This window comes from Danio rerio, chromosome 1, assembly GCF_049306965.1.
Source record: "Danio rerio strain Tuebingen ecotype United States chromosome 1, GRCz12tu, whole genome shotgun sequence".
NCBI lineage: Eukaryota > Metazoa > Chordata > Actinopteri > Cypriniformes > Danionidae > Danio > Danio rerio.
Window position 1 is genome coordinate 19,138,226 of NC_133176.1, and position 15,081 is coordinate 19,153,306.

The window sequence follows — 15,081 nt, forward strand, 5'->3', positions numbered from 1 at the left end:
TATATTGGAGATATTTTCATGTATGTTAACTAACAATATTTGTACCCATAGGAAAATTTCATTTGCAGCATACACTCACAGAGACCATTTCACATTTACATATAAATATTCGCATTTATAAATAGTTGAAGTCAGAATTATTAGCCCCCCTTTGATTTTTTTTTTCCTTTTCCAAATTTTTTCCAAATGATGTTTAACAGAGCAAGGACATTTGCACAGTAAGTTTGATAATATTTTTTTTTATTTTGGCAAGAATGAAAGCAAATTTAATTTTTTTAAAAGCCATTTTAAGGTTAAAATTATTAGCCCCTTTAAGGCAATTTTTTTCCAATATTTACAAAACAAACTATCATTATACAATAACTTGCCTAATTACCCTAACCTGCCTATTAACTTTATTAACCCAGTTAGACCTTTAAATGTCACTTTAAGCTGTATAGGAGTGTCTTGAAAAATATCTAGTAAAATATTATTTACTGTCATCATGGCAAAGATTAAAAAAATCAGTTATTAGCATTGAGTTAATTAAACTATGTTTAGAAATGTGTTGAAAAATCTGCTCTCTGTTAAACAGAAACTGGGGAAAAAATAAACCCCTACTCTAAATAAATATCCATCAGCCATCAGCTACTGCGAAAGGAAGAATTTAAAAATGAAATTGCTTGTAGTATAAATGATCATTTTGTCCTATTTCGTACATATCTGGGAACACAATATCAACGACCTGATGGCAACAACTGGAAGTTGTTTGATAAAGCATGTCTCTCATCATTGACAATCGTGATAACCTTATTGGTCACACTTTATTTTGATGGTCCATTTGTTGAATTTAAGTTACATTTCACCAACATGCCAACGAATTTTCATTAGATTATAAGTAGACTGTTAGGTTGGGGTTAGGGTTAAATTTGACATGTTCTTGCAAAGTTTCTTTTGGTCAGTTAAATGTCTGTTGAAGTATCAACAGATATTAAGCAGACAGTCTACTTATACTCAAATGGACCATCAAAATAAAGTGTTACAGCCTTATTTAGTACTCTTTCTTTGACTATACTATCAATACTTTTTAGTTTTATTCCCAATAACTTACTGGCTGTTGTCACCACATTCCCCAGTGACCTCTTCTGGGTCTCAGAAGCATTTCCATACCAACAGATCAAACAAAATATTGCAATCCTTTCGATAAAAGCACTATAAAACAATCAACATATGTATATTGATGTATATTTATTTGTTAATTTATTACATTTTGATAAGTTAGTACAGAAAAATGGAATTTAAATAATTAGCTGCTTTTTAGTTGCAACAATCTTTGCTAAATGTTTAATCAAAATGTGTAAACAATGGCATATTAGACGATATTTTAAGAAAGCAAAACAATTTAATAAAAATATTATTAAAAGAGTAATTAAATATGTTGGCGGTTCATTCAGCTGTGGTGACCCCAGATTAATAAAGGGATGAAGCCGAAAAGAAAATGAATGAATGAATAATTTAATATTTAGTTTACTTATTTGGTCTAATTGAATATATTTTGTTTAATAATACATTTAAAATAATTGAATGCACAAAAATGTTGCAATTAAAACTAAGAATAATTTCTGAATTATTTATTTTTCAACAGTCAAATGCAAATTTCTATGAAAATACAATGGGCAAATTTGTCTTTTTATCTATAGACTGTTGTCTCTAGACTGTCTCTAAGATTAACACTTAGCGTAATGGTCTGCTGGTCTGAGACCTCTTGATTGACAATAAGCCTCTCTTTAGGGAATCCTGCCCCCCATCCTATCCCAGTGTCTCTTCCACCTATATTTAAATAGGATGCTAATAACAAATCAAACTGGTAAATAGTACTTAAAGAAAGGGAGTTAGTTGGATATGAGTTGTTTAAACGCAGAGAGCAAGATCCTTTGATAATATCTGGATTTCTGCATTGATTTCTCAAAAATGTGATTTAATTTACAATAATAAATTTAGCAGAGACTTTCCCCCAAATGTCTTATTCTCAAAAATACACCACTGCATCAATCCAAAAGCTTTCAGTGGATCTTAAAGAAATAGATCCACTTCTCCCACTCCTAAAAATGAATATTTGCTCACTACTTATTGACACTCAAGTAATTCTAATCTTTTATGAATTTCTTTCTTCTGTTGAATACAAAACAAGACATTCTTAAGAATGTTGTAAAACCAAAAAAGAAGCTAAAAAAAAATAAAAACAAATGTGGATATCGGCAGTTTCCCATTTCAGTATATCTTCATTTGTGTTCAATTGAAGAAAGAAACTTCAGAAGAAAGAAACTATTCTGGGTTTGTAACAAGTGGAGGATGAGTATTTGATAAAATTATTTTAATTTTTGGGTGAACTATCTTTAAAAAACATCAGAGATGAAACATTTATAAATGCAATGTGACTAAATCATTTAAACAGTAACAATTGTATAATTTAGCATTTTATATAAAAGCTGTGAAGAAATGTGGATTAGGCATGGGCCGGTACAAGCTTGTGATGGTATGATAACCTTGAATAAAAATCTAAATCTAAAATAAGTTCCAATATACAGTATTGCACTTTAAAATTTTTCAATTTACAATTCACATTTATAATATTTTGGAGCAGTAAACATGTCAGGCTAAATAATTAAAATAAAGAATTAACTTATGCTGGGTTAATTAGTTTACAAAACACAGATATATAACACATAAAAACAACCTTTACATACACTATAGGAAAGGTAAACCAGATTTTTTTGCAGTTTTAAAACCTTGATGTTTTCAAACAACGGTAAAATTTGAAACCAGTTATCGTCACATGCCTATTGTGAATTCTTAAATTTAGCAACTTGGCGATCCTATTTTAGCATCAAAACCTCAAGCAAATATTTCCACAGCTTCTTATAAAACCTTGTACCAATTATGTTCACCCCAAAAGATTTTTTTACACATATATAATGTATTATATGCATTATATACATGTTAAATTTATAAAGTACCACACATACTATGTAAATAGGTTTTTAAATATTGGATATGATTAATTATTATTAATTATATCATTGTAGAGAATTGTGAAATGTTGCTATTTTCTTTAGCACTATACATACACTGCAAAGTCGAGAAAAATGTAGTTTTTTAATACAATATCTGGACAGCAGTCTATGCAAAAAAATAAAAAAATAAAAAAAATAAACAAAAAAAGTTTTTAAAACTGTCTAAAGACAAAAGTGTTGTTCAATAGCTTTAGGACAAGTTTGATGAAAGGTTTTGATTCACTTCAAATGTTGAACTTACTCTGTAAATAATGCAGGCTTCCACCCAATTCATTCATGTTGTCCCAACTCAAATTAAGTTAACTCAACACTTTTAACAAATTCATGTGGACCGAACATTTAAAAAAATTGAGTAATCCCATTGAAATATCAAGAATTGTGTTGTCTCAGCTCATTTTAAATAAGTAATTTAAACGAGCAAAACAAAATATTTTTTAAGTGTATATATATATATATATAATTGTGAATTTAAAATTTTATTTTTGAGTGCAATTAATTGTTGCCCAATCCTTTTTTTTTTTTTTTTTTTTTTTTTACAGTTTACATAAAACATTTTAAGTTTTAAGATGTAGTGAAGCTTTTGGGATGGATAGAGACGTGTTTTTATATTATTTAGTATCGTGGGTTGCCAGATGTTGGTTGTTGGTCCCATATGGAGGTTTTGTTTGAGTTTTTGATTGTAAACGGGATGACTGCTCATCCTCCAGCTAGAACAGCACTTCACCAGCTCTAGCAAGCATAAATCAGCTAGGACCAAAATGGAATTGTTGCTGGTTTATGCTGTATTAAATCTCAACTTTTCAATCCAGCAATAGCTGTGGCACAATTATAGAAAGAGTAACTTTTGGCATGTTAGTAAGGTCTTAACTGTGAGCTAGATGAAGGTCTTACTATATTTTATAAATAACTAGTTAAGAAATTTAAAAAGTTTTTCCAGTACAAAAACAAACATAAAGGTGAATTTCAGAAAAAAAGTTCTATTTGAGTGTGCTGTGCTCCCATAAATCATCCAAACATTTTCCTTCGGGTAAGACTCTGATTTAACAGAGGTCGCCACAGCGGAATGAACCACCTACTAATCCAGCATATATTTTTACACAGTGGATGCCCTTCCAGCTGCAAACTATAGTACTGTAAAACACCAATACACACTCAATCACACTCATTTATTTAGCAAAGCCAATCTTGTTGACCCAATTCACCTATAGTGCATATGTTTGGACTGTCTTTCAGCTACCTTCTTGCTGTGAGGCAACACTGAGCCACCGTGCCGCCATTTCCATAATATATAATAATAAAAGTAAGAGATTTAAAAGCTATACATAAGGGATTATTTACTTAATAAAAGCAACAAGTTGACTTTACTTTAAAGAATCCATTGTAACTAGGAACCGTTAAGTTGATTTATCATATTTTTTATGCTTATATGCACATAAAATTTGGGGCAGTGGGTTTACTCACTTTTTTAGTACACTTAACAAACTTTTCTTAAAAGCAACAGGTATATTAACTTACTTTAACCCAGCAGGCACACAAAAGCATAAGACGTTTATATTTGGTTGGATTTAGGTCATGGCATCAAGTGACCAAAATTTAATGTCTAGCTAGCATCAATAACAACGTCAGGGCTGCATGAGTGTGTGTGTGAATGAGCGTGTATGGATGTTTCCCAGAGATGAGTTGTGGCTGGAAGGGCATCTGCTGCGTAAAAACGGGCTGGATAAGTTGGCAATTCATTCTGCTGTCGCGACCCCGGATTAATAAAGGGACCAAGCCGAAAAGAAAATGAATGAATGATATTATGTCCACTGAGTTCCTGAGTCAGGTCCAGAACAACTTTCATCCCTTGATTTTTCTCAGGGGCTCCTCCATCAGGTTTCCCTGTGTACACTTGTAAGTTCCAAACATATCAGGAAGTGGCATCACAGCCAGCCCAGATCTTTATACCATATTTTGCAGGTTTCAATGGTATATACTGCCAAAAAGGGTTGCAGCCTCTAAATGGCATCAGTTGCTCATCGATGGTAACATTAGGCCCAGGGTTGTAAAATTTCTTGGGCAAGAAGACCATTCAATTTCACCATTTTTTGACATCCACATTTATTCACTTGCTGTCTGGTGGGCTTGCTCTGGTCCTGGAACTGGCTGCTGAAAAGCTGGTAATGGAGCTGGCTGCTGATGGGGTACTCGTCTTCGTTTTGTTACTAAATGGTGCTTAACCTCATCCTCTTCTTAAAAGTCACTGTCAGACTTTGAATTTTCAGAAATGTGATCATCATATTTATTATATATGTGATCATATATGTGATCATATATTCTGAAACCTCTTCCTCGACATCATCATCAGAAGCTCCTCTCTCTTCCACAATCAATTGTAAGGCCCTCGCAGCAGATAATCTTTTGGCCATCTATATTTATTTATCTATTTCCTTTATTTAGTCAGGAGATCACATTGAGACAGTACTGTCTCTTCTTCCAGTGAGACCTGGTCTTCCAGTGAGACCTGGATCAGTTCTGATAAAGAACCACACTGGCAAAGTTTTATTTATAGTATTATGCCCCAAATTCGCAAATGGAAGCGAAGAGCAGACAGTGTTGATTATAGAATTTTCAACAATGTTACAACTTTGTGCGGGAGCAGGTGGGAGAAGAGAAGAAAACAGCAGCACCAGAAAGGATGACAGAGTGTAGGAACACTGGAACTACACTTTCAACACTTTTATTAGGCCTGGGTCCAGTGGACCCGAACACCTTGTATGTAATGTAAATGCGTGGAGGGAGGTACAGTATGCGGTCACTGAAAATTTGTTCCGATTTATGTTCTTCACAGAAAATAAGCCAAAGCCAATGAATTTCAGGTTGAAAAAATTATTCTTTGTTTAAATTATTTTTCTTTTGAAAAAAACTGAAAACGGGTCTCACAGACCCGAACACCAGACAAGGGTTAAGCTTTCATTTTTTCAATAGTCTACAGAACAAATCATCGTTATACAATAACTTGCCTAATTACCCTAACCTGCCTATTAAACCTAATTAACCTAGTTAAGCCTTTAATTGTCACTTTAAGCTGTATAAATGTGTCTTGATATATATCTAGTGAAATATTATTTACTGTCATCATGGCAAAGATAAAAAAAGAAATCAGTTATTAGAAATGATTTATTAAAACTATTATGTTTAGAAATGTGTTGAAAAATCTGGTCCCACTTTATATTAAGTGTCCCTAACTACTATGTACTTACATCAAAAAAATAAATACAATGTACTTACTGTGTTTATAATGTATTTGAGAACACTAGTGGTGCTTTTGAGTTGGGATAGAGGTTGGGTTATGGACAGGTTTGGTGGCATGGGTAGGTTTAAGGGTAGGTTAAGGTGTAAGGGATGGTCAACAGTGTATTTACAAATGTAATTACAAAAAATAATTACAGATGTAATTACATACATGTATTTAATCAATCTGAAGTACACAGTAAATACATGTGTTTACACAATAAGTACATTGTAACAAACTATTAATTCCTATGTAAGTATATATTAGTTAGGGCCACTTATTATAAAGTGGGACCAAAAATCTTCTCTCCGTTAAACAGAAATTAGGGGAAAAAAAAGAGGGGGGCTAATAATTCAGGGGGGCTATTTCTGAGACAGATACTTGTCGCCCCATGCTCACTATCCTTAAAATGATACTTTTATTCCTCTAAAATCTTATTTAAGGAAGTGACATTATCAACATTTACACATCTTTACATCTAACTATCTAAAATAAGATCATATTGAAGCATTGTGAATGGAATCTAACAGCAGTGGGATACAGCTATAAGCTAAGGCCGTATTACACACAGTACTCTTATATATCTGATATGTGAATCAGCCCACACAATATATGTCATTTCCATACTTGACTTAAGCAAATCAGACAGACGGTTGTTCACTATGGTCAGGATTAGCTTAGCAGAAAGACGGCCACCATGGTGGAAAATAAAGGCCCTCTGCCCACATCGCATATAATTTTACCAGGTTCCAGTCAGCCATGACGCTGATTGTTTCTGAGATGTTGGCACTTGTGTTCCTCCCTTTTTAACTGTAGAGGGTTTACTTTCTTTAGCTTCCACAATGGCATAGAAGAAGAGATCCCCGCCCCTCTCCACCCCCGTCCCGCACGCTTTTCACACCCAAAAGTACAGCCAGAAACCAATATCCCTAAATCTCTCCTACAAAGACACCTGAGAGACAGAGAGAGTCATGATTTCACTAAAGCAGGGGTGACCAAACCTTTTCTTGTAAAGGGCCAAAATACAAACTTTATTAAGGCTAGTGGGCCGAAGGTAAATATAGTTGGCATGGGTAATTACCTACTTTATTTAATATTATTTAAAAATAAGTAAAAAACATTGCTTTATATTAACCATAAATTATAATAGACATAGACGTAGTATCCATAACGTCACCCATATGTTTCTGAAGAATGCAAAAGAAACTACAAGTAGACGAGGCCAATTGTCGCCATTTTGTTCGTGCGTCATCGCACCGACCGGAGGATACCAAACAAGGGAAAAGAGGTGGAAAGAGAGCAGAGCTACAGACAGCTGCTAGCATTTTGCTTAGACAGGCTTTTCTTTGGGAGAAACGCTTAGTATGTCTATACCTGCGATTCGTTTGTGTTCTGACTCCATGTGCTTGGTTGTACACTATATCAATGTGTTTAGACTTTTGAAAAACACTGTTGTAATACATCAAGCAACTAAGCATTGTTCTTATGACGTTTCTCTATAGGAGGAAAACGCAAATCACTTCAAAACACTTCAAATATAGTCCGTGATAGAGTAAATGCAAGGCTATTGATGAAATCCAAGAGTAAAACTGTATGACAACGTTTCAGATGACTGTTCTAGAGCCTACAGCTAATCAGTCTGTCAGATTTTGGAGTGCATCAGGTGTCTATAAATTAATAATTTAACTTAAATAAAACAAATACATTTGTAGATATGGTATATAGGCTAAGTATATAATTTCACTCACCTGGGGAAATGGAGGCTACGTGTATGTTTGTAAGCACAATTAAGTGTACACCGCATGCCACATCATCTGATAATTGTAACAAATAGTTCCAAAAGGCAATTGACTGTGTGAAGCCACATAAAATAAAGCAAAAATATGATGAATATGCCGAGTTCCGCGGCTAATCAGCTGGAATCAGCTGAGGTGAAGTGACGGCGACTAGCGAGACCAAGCTGTCACTCAAGTGGCCAAACCCTTAATTATACAGACTTAATATAACTTAATAAAAATGAAACGAATGAGTTATTAAAAAGTTCACCCCTTCACAGTCAATAAGGGTAATATTAGCTATTTGAACCAAAATCGTTCTTTGTATCAGGCTGTAAACACCTTTTTTTCTGCTGTAAAGTTGGCCATTTTAACAGTGGGGTCAATAAAAATTGCTCTATTATGGAGCCAGGACTAGAGGAATTTAGATGAATTGCAGTTTCAGTTACTTCAATATTTGCTTCACGAGGGAGAGCGGGAGGTTGCGGCTTGATATTAACTAATACAGAACTTATTACAGTAAAAAAAAAATAATAATCTCATTTATAACAAAATGGAGTTACATTAGTTTTTGCTCTGATTTGTTAGCCGATGTTTTCTGCATAATCCTCAATTTGTGGAGTGACAGTACTTACGTTTTAAAAACTCAATTTCAAATTGCTTTTTGTAGCGAAATACATCAAACAAACAAACAAACAAACAAACCAACAAACAAAAAGAAGGTTTCATCATATTAGAAATTACTCTTTTAAAGGCATTGCTCCAACCTTATCTATCATTCTCAGATGGGATGGTGGGCCAAATCAAAGGTTACAATGGGACAACTTTGGCTTGCAGGCCCTATGTTGAGCATCTCTGCACTAAAGCGACAAACTGTATGAAACATGGGTACAAAACAGGTACAAATGTGCCCAGACAGATGACCCCAGACGTATGAATCCCTGCTATCACCTTTAATGGGACAGTTCACTTCAAAAAGTTAAACTGTCACTATTCACCCACAACTTCATTCAATCATTCATTTTGTTTTCGGCTTAGTCCTTTTATTAATCAGGGGTCGCCGTGCATAAACTGTCAACCTATCCAGCATATGTTGTACACAGCAGATGCCCTTCCAGCTGCAATCTATCACTGGGAAACATCCATACACACTCATTCACACGCATAAACTATGGACAATTTAGCTTTCCCAATTCACCTGTATCCCATGTTTTTGGACTTGTGGGGGAAACCAGAGCACCTAGAGGAAACCCACTTGAACACAGGGAGAACATGCAAACTCCATAAAGAAATGCCAACTGACCCAGCCAGGGCTCAAACCGGCGATCTTCTTGCTGTGAAGCGATTGTGCTACCCACTGCGCCACCGTGTTGCCAACACTGAACTAATGGACCATTATTTCAGTGTTACCCAAAGATTTTACTTAGAGAAACAAAATGTACCCACAATTTTAGAATCACTCACAGGCCTGTAGCGAGCTAATGAAAGGAGGGGCTTTTTTTCTCAAAAACTGGAGTTTTTCTCATTTAATTTTGAGGTTAAAAAATTGCGTTATTGTATAATTATGATTTGTTCTGTAGACTATTGAAAAAAAAAAAAAAGCTTTAAGGGGCTAATAATTTTTACCTTAAAATGTTTTTAAAAAGATTAATAACTGCTTCTATTCTAACCATAATAAAACAAATAAGACTATCTCCAGAAGAAAAAAATATTATCAGACATACTGTCTATATACTGTATATATATACACACACACAGAGAGCAAGGGAATTTTCACAGTCTGTCTGATAATATTTTTTCTTCTATCTATCTATCTATCTATCTATCTATCTATCTATCTATCTATCTATCTATCTATCTATCTATCTATCTATCTATCTATCTATCTATCTATCTATCTATCTATCTATCTATCTATATACACACACACACACACACACACACACACACACACACACACACACACACACACATATATATACATACAGTATATATACAGTTGAAGTCAGCATTATTAGCCCCCCTGAATTATTAGCCCAGCGGTTTATCTTTTTCCCCAATTTCTGTTTAACAGAGAGAAGTTTTTTTTCAACACATTTCTAAACATAATAACTTAAAAAAAAAATCTAATAACTGATTTATTTTATCTTTGCCATGATGATAGTAAAAAAATATATGACTATATTTTTTCAAGACACTCATATACAGCTATATAACATATATAACTATATGACATTTAAAGGCTTAACTAGGTTAATTAATAATTTTAATATATTATATATCATATTAATATATTAATAACAAAATTGTAATAATAAAACTGCTGAACATGTATGTTGTATGTTTTCTTAAACATCTATATATTGAACTAGTGAAAAATAATTGTTTCCATTGGCCAAAACTGATTAGCTGAAGTCATGCTAAAGCGACAGCCAACAGAGGTTTCCACTTGTTCTTAAAGCCTTCTTAAATAGGTTGTTTTTCACAAAATATTAAGTATTGGCAAACCTTCTGGAAAAGATGCTTTCTTGACAAAGAATAACATATAATAATAATCTAATAATAATAATAATAATAATAATAATAATAATAATAATAATAATAATAATAATGTTTTCTGTGAAACTGTATTTGACAACCCACAAAAATAGTAAAAAGTAGATAATCAAACTACTACATTTAGGTGTCAATAACACCAAATAAACTGATTTATTACTAAAGTCTTATAACCATGGCTCATATCGTTGTAAGTAACATGAATCTGGACAACCGTTTATTTCAGTTAACTGACTTTTGTAAGTTATCAGCTTGTCAGCGTGCATACAAAAATGCTCAATCTTGGAAACACTGTGACATCTATTTGGATTTTATTTTATTTTTTTACTACAATGGAAGTCGATACCCAACATTTTTTTCAGTAACTTGAAAAATGTTTTTCAACATTTAAAGACCTCTAAAGACTGTCTGAAATGTTCTCCTAAAATGAGATTTGTTTCTCAGCCTCCTATGTTCACGTTCAGTTAATTCACTTGAAAGGCAATGAAAGGAACTTATTTGTCACTATACACAGCAAATTTTAGATAGTAGATTTAACTACCTTGGAGTTAAAATTAACACTCCCTCAGAGTTTATATGGGAACCACTATAAGTGTTAAAAATAACACTTTTGAAAGTGTTAACATTGTCAACACCAAGAGAGTGTTAATTAGCAAACTCTTGTTGTGTAAAATATCTGTTCAATTTCCGAAAAAATACCAGCAGCTGTGGCTGCCAGAATCTTTTTGTGAAAAACATGGAAGTTTTATATAACTGTATAAATTTACAAAAAATAACCATATTTCATGAACTAATACATTGTTCATTTTACAAAATCATAGCTTAGTGCAAAAAAATGTAAAGTCTTTAGATGCAATAATGTTTTCATGTGTGATGGCAAGTAGCAAACAGATTTTGACAGCATTAGTAACTACACAGTTACCTTTAAACAAAAGAAGATGCAGCATAACATCAAATTTTCTTAGTTCATCTTGGACTTGAACAGAGACGCTATTAACCTCCACAATGGTGACACAAAAACCGTTTTGCTGTTTTTCTTTCTTTTTTTTCATTTTTAGATTTTACGGAAAAATACCAGCAGCTGTGGTTGCCAGTAATCTGCTGTTTTTCACATTCATAAATTCAGTTTACAGAATATTTCTGTTAAAAGCACATTCAACAGTCTGTATTTTTTATCGATCTCACACTGCAAATTTTAGATTTGGTAGATTTAACTACCTAAGAGTTAAAATTAACACTCCCTCAGTGTTTATATGGGAACCACTATAAGTGTTAAAATAACATTTTTGAAAGTGTTAAAATTTTTAACACCCAGAGTGTTAATTAGCAAACTCTTATTGTGTAAAATATCTGTTAAATGTAAGTCAAAATACTGGCAGCAGTGGTTGCCAGTAATCTGCTGTTTTCAACATTTTAGATTCGTAAATTCAGTTTCCAGAATATTTCTGTTAAAAACAAATCCCATTGTCTGTATTTTTCATTCGAACACACGTAAGCCTTAAATTCCAGAGCAAAATCCTCACTAGTGTCCTCACTACAGAGGGCTGAACACTTAGACAGTGATGAAGTTAATGAGACAATAAAGTGTCTAATTAAAGGATGATTGAGAATTGTTGATGAACAACTGTTAACAAGCAGAATCACTGAAGGACAGAAAAACACAAGCCAAAACCAAAGATGAAATCAACTGAGAATAAAAAAAAACTTTAAATAAAATAATAATCAATAAAAATAAAACAAATTACACAATAAAATTTTTTATTTTTCAACATCTTTAAAAAAAACTCATCAAATTAAACAACTTATCATGGAGCTTCACCTATTACTGACCAGTGACTTTATTTCTGTCATGTGAACAAAAGCTCTTAATAAAATTTCCTTTGTTCATTTGAAGTCACCATGATGGAGGACAGAGTCTGCCTCTTCAACTTCATACTATAAATGTCTTTTATTTTGGCTGCTAAAGATAGTGTTAATTACACTAATTAAACATATAGCATGGAAAGCTGAAAGAAAATTAAAGTGTCAGTCTGAAGAGATTATTAATGATAACATAGCCATCCTTTCCTGCTTGATTTCTAATTCAATATCATATTAGTTATGTGTGAGAAAAAAATAATATACATAAATGAAACCACTGAAGCTCCAATAAAATAAAAAAATATTTACAATGAGAATGTTTGATCTATGGCTAAACTTATAAACACCCAGACATCAATAATTAGTCTTTTAATCTCAATGATGGTGACAAACAAAAAAATAAAAATCAAGTAAAAAAAAAAAACACTACTGAAATATCACCTCCCAAAAACAACACAAAATAAAGGAAAATAAAGAGATTGTAAGAACATAAAGCTGCATAATTTATTCATGCTGCAATGCATGCTGGGAGCTTTGTACTATGCTGGCACCCAGCATGCATTGCGGCATGAACTATGCAGCTTTTTTTTTTTTTTTTTTTTAGCAACCACGGTTGAGGTTCATGTCCTGATTCTTGATGCCTGTGTGTCATAAAGAGCAAGCTGGAGCTTGAATGTTGAATGCATGACACTCTAATTATTAACTGCATCCTAATTGTTTGTTGAATTTTCTATGAAGAGCAGCAAACTGCCAGTAGTATTGTCCCATGCAGCTTTAATATAACTATATTTGCATATCTTTATGAATCAACTTAACAAACACCTGAAATTAAATCTATAACAATTAAGCATTAACAGTATAGTTTCTCTTGATCTTTCTTGCTATAGCTAATGAGTTTTAGAAACACAGCTATAACAGTCAGAGAAACATTAGGATATAAGAATAAAGCTTCAAGAACTCAAATAAGCAGCCTCTGATCTCTATGATGGTGAGGTCAAATGAAATATTTTTAATAAAAAAAATATATCCTCTGTTCATTGTCAAATATTCTTACAGAAATGAAGTCATGAAATGAACTGTAATCAGTGAAGCTGCTTATACTATTATTTAATGAAGTTGTTTAATCCTCTGTTTTAATTCAGTTGGTTTGGTGTGAGGCTGTGTCTGTAGTTTTATTTCTTCCTTCAATTTCTTATTCCTTCAGTGATTGTGCTTGTTAACAGCAGGTGTTCAACAGCAGGTGTCTCAATTCACTTATTTGTGGTCATTCGCTCTGTCTAGTGGACTAAACTAATTGACCAATTTAAGGGCCAGGTGAATGAGGGTGTGGCGAGATTTCAGACACTCTGATTAGTTTCTCAAATACAAGGGTTTTCTACAAAGGTAGATATATGTTACTCTGTGTGACAAGGAGGCAAATCAGCTTCTAACGCCGAGAGGGTTATTTTACCTTTATCTAACTCTAGAATTTTAACACTTTACTCTGAATTACCACAACACTTGAAATTTAACACCAATGAATTTGCTGTGTATATGTAACATTACTGGCTCTACACACAGGAGTTGGAGAAACAAATCTAATTTTAGTAGAAAATATCAAATGGCTTTTAGAGGTTTTTGCATCTAAACTCTTCATTTTTAAACATGTTTTCTTTTGTGTTCACCAGAATAAAAGTTTGGTGAGGAAATTTTCACTTTTGGGTGAACTATCCCTGTAAGTCCTTCTTTAAGTGAGTTGTATGGCAGCAGCTTCCCAGAAAGCACCAGGGAGAGAGAAAGGAGGAGAGAGGGATTCTGGGTTTGCGGTACTTTGGCGGGGGTGGTTTCATTGTGATGGGGCTGAAAAGAAGACAATCTTGGGTTCCTTGGGCTTCATCCTTGAGTGGACCTGAAGAAAAATAATCAGGCCCATGAAATCAAAGCTGCTAAAAAGAGGGACAGAAATTCAGGGATCAGGCCGAGATGCAGGACAGAAGCACCAACACAAGCTTATGCAAGTGTTTTAATTTGTGCAATCTAATTTGTACATTTATTCCAACTCTTCAAGGCCTTGTGATGCTTATGTTTATGTGCCACTATTTTACGATAAATGTCTGTAATTTAACAGCCGTTATGTTACAGTTTTTTTTTTCCAGCAGCTGGGGCAAAAAAACTTAAAAATCACAGATTTTTTTATTTTTACAGTGTCCTTAATAAAAAAAATACTTCGTTACACTAAACAATATATTTACTTTCAAATTAAATGCTACTTTTTTTATTAAACTCACCAACCCTAAACCTTATGAAAATTAGTGCTATGAACAAAAATGAAATGGCTGCATCAAAATTCTGTCTGAAGTACAAAGTAAAATCTAGATTCTGTTTAACCACACCTACATTAGCACACATACGAGAAGAAAAGCACAGGTGTCTGTCCTCTAGCTGTCAAGACGAGTAATTGATGGATGAACAGATAGATAGACGTATAGATGAACGGATGATCGGCTGGATAACACGGAGCGGTTCGCCAAACGCTGGAGCGGAAAAGAGGAGAGAAGACAAAGAGGGCATGCAGATGGGAAAA